We start from the raw sequence: 3,374 nt of genomic DNA on the forward strand, positions 1-3,374 counted from the left end.
TTAAATTTACAATAAATTATATCTAAAGAATTTTTAGTATCCACCGAAAAACATGCCATTATTGTAATCCACGCCTTTGCAAGTAGCAAATGGCGTTATAAAAACATTGTATCCCAAATTTTAGAAATAGGCGATAAAAACAGTATACTTCAAATTTTTATATATCTAAAAATCATTGTTAAAAAAGAAAAAAGTACAATATCAAAATGGTATAGTGTTCCAAATCGAAAAATCAAAAGAATATTTTTTGTTGGTGGGTGAATGTAAAAGTTGGACAAAGGTCTATTAAACATTCTGAGGATTAGGAGTGTCTTTCAAAGACACTTTCTTTAACTAGTTGTTGCCACAAACATACAATGGTCAAATTTTTGATTTGTCCAGCGCAATTATCGCTATATACAACAAGCTTCCCATGTTCAGTAGGATTTTCTTTAAAATGCTTATATAATATACTAACAATCTCGTCAATTCCACGTTTTGCTAAGTGTTCGGGTTACATATACATATATCCCATATCTTTAACGCAGTCATGTATTCCTAAGTTATAGGTCCAGATTTTCCGTAAATAAAAAGTAGCACCAACTGTCAATGAAGGTACAGGTAGAGCTTGCTGTTAATCAAAACTGATGACAAGTGTGTCTTTTTTTTTCTTAGCATTTTCTACTTTATCTTTTAGGCTTTTTTGCAAAGCTTCGGCCCTTCGATGGTGTAGCTCAAGTTGAGTCTTTAACCTGTCTGCTGATGCTTCTGTACTGCCAACCTTTCTAATTTGAATATTTAGAGTCACATGTTTTGCAGGTGTCCGTTTTGGTAAATTTAAATCCAATGTTAAACTCCTTGCAAAAAACATTTCTGTAGTAGATTTCTTTTACTGGATTGGCATTTCTATTTCTACACCATTCCAGGTAATAATCGTGATAAAGAGCAGAAATCGATAAATCATGATCTATGTACACTTTGTTTGGATTTTTTTGCCTACTATAATGACTAGTGTATTTTGGGATAGACTTAATATGCGTTTTTACGTTTTCACGATCACAGTCATTAATTGTATTTGCTCTGTTCTGGTGTTTGCCACGTTTATCTGCTGTTGGGGTACCAGCACCTTCCTTCATTTGTTCGCATAACAGTTGAATTCTTTTTTTTTATTTTTGCAATCCATGAACTTCAAGAAACTCTTGTTTGCATATTTTTACATCTATCTTTATACCCTTGACCTTTACAAAGTATTGTATTGAAACATTTCGCGACGATACATGTTTTTTGGTTTTTTGGGGTAGGTGCTTTTTTTTGGAACAGATTTGATTTGGGAAAAAAGATAAATATTTTGTTTATCATAGTCACCCAAGTTCCAAGACGCATTAAAAATCTGTGCTTCATTTCCTTGCAAAGTATCTCGAAACACTTACATGGAGGTCCGATATCCCTGCCAGGTACTTGTCTTTGTCGTTTACTTACATAGCTATGGCCCAAATTTTGTTTAATTTTTCTCTTATGTCTAGTCTGTCTCTCTAGATTTGCCTGGCGCCGTCTTGAAGAAGGAGCTTTCTTCGGCGTGGAAAGAGAACCTCGTCTGTCAAGCAAATCGTTTTTTGTTTAGGTAGCAGCAGAAAATTCATTTGCCTGCAAACAAAAATAGTGTTATAATCCTGGGACTAGCATAAAAGTTTTGTAATAATTTTCAAGACAATAAGAGGATAAGCCACAACTCGACTTTAAATCGATATTATAACATACAAATCAAGGATGATTTATTTTTTTTATCAATATTACGAAAGCAGTAGTAGGTAGCTATGGTATTTTAGCATTAAGAAATGATATTAACATTGTTTATTACAAATAAAAAAAAAGACAATTTAAGCCACAATAATTTTACTTAAAAAGGAAACCTCAAATTTTAATTACTCACATGTGGTTCACTACCTGAAGAGTGTTCACTATCACTATTACTTTCAATATAGTCTTTGTATTTAACACTATCATTAGAATAAAAATACGAATCAGAATCACTCTCAGAATCTTCATAATAAAACGAATTTTGTGGAGCTGTTCGAGTACTTGAAGCGGCCATTATAAAAATTTGGTGGCTAGTACCATTGTTGCACTTAAAATAGTTGATTTCAGTATAAAAGTAACAAGGATATTTATAACTCGTGGAGTCATCTATGAAGCAAAAGCTGTAGTTTTTATTTTGTAGGTAGATAGGAAGCTAACCATTTAAAAAATAGATATAACTCATTTTTAGTAACATTGTGGCTTGTACCGTTGTTGCTTTAAGGTCTTCAATTGCATTCCTAAAATTTGCCTTACTTTATAAAAAAAGTCACACAGAAATGCTAAAGTTTATACTTTATTATCTACAGATGTTCCTTTAAGGAAAAGTATTTTAGAAGTTACGGAACTTATAACAAACGAGTACTAATGAATATAGAGGCATCTATATTTGTTTATCAAAAGGAAGATCTCCAACACGATGGGAAGATTAAATGAAGATTGGTGGAAAATCCCCACATGAAGTCGTCCATTGGTACAGGATTGCAGCCAAAGGAGACACGAAGCTAACAATATTTAGAGTGTCCTCACCCACACCTTGACATGGGCTTAAGGAATGAGAAGGAGGATATTTGTTGCCAACACTCTTTACCAAAGAAAGTTATACAAATAAACAAGTGTCAGGATATCTGCGTTTTATTTTGTTGTTTACGGGACTTTGGTTTGTTAATGTAATAAAAAACAGATATAGTCATAAAATATTAAATAAAAACTTTCTTGTACCATAATTTATACTCTCTCTATCTGATATTATGTTATACATTTATAAATAAAAATGCATACGTATATACTATATTTTTGGACAGAGAAAATATATTTTTTGGCATAGAATAAGTTTTTATTTATTATTTTATGACTATATTTATTTTCCATTAAAAGCATACTTTTCAAATTCAGAGCATATTTTTTGAATTTGTCACCTAAAATTCAGAACTTACGTTTTTAATTTGCCGCCAATGAAATTATTTTCGGACCATCCTCATTTGGCTCTAGAAACTCTCCCAAAGCTTTCTGTGGGACTTATCTTACTATGATAGGGAGGTATATAAGTGAAAGACATTGTCGAGTGGGGGCCAAGACAAGAAGCACTCTGGAGAAGAGGCCGCCTGCCAACTAGATGAACTGAGCGTGTTAGCAGTAACTAGCTGCAAGCCGCACAAGACAGAGACAGATGGAAAGAGCTGAGGAAGACCTATGTACAGCAGTGGACGCTTACAGGTTAATGATAATCATGAAGGGCGTCAAATGACTTATATAACAATCATACTTATTGTATTTCATACACACTTAGTTCTGTTATTTCTGATTTGTTGTTGTTAATC

General features: G+C 32.8%; 1 pseudogene; it reads right to left on the minus strand.

Annotated features, from left to right (window-relative positions):
* Positions 1-301: 301 nt before the first annotated feature.
* On the minus strand, positions 302-2,071 carry LOC140433916 (uncharacterized; annotated as a pseudogene).
* Positions 2,072-3,374: the final 1,303 nt, after the last annotated feature.

This window comes from Diabrotica undecimpunctata, chromosome 2 (assembly GCF_040954645.1).
Source record: "Diabrotica undecimpunctata isolate CICGRU chromosome 2, icDiaUnde3, whole genome shotgun sequence".
NCBI lineage: Eukaryota > Metazoa > Arthropoda > Insecta > Coleoptera > Chrysomelidae > Diabrotica > Diabrotica undecimpunctata.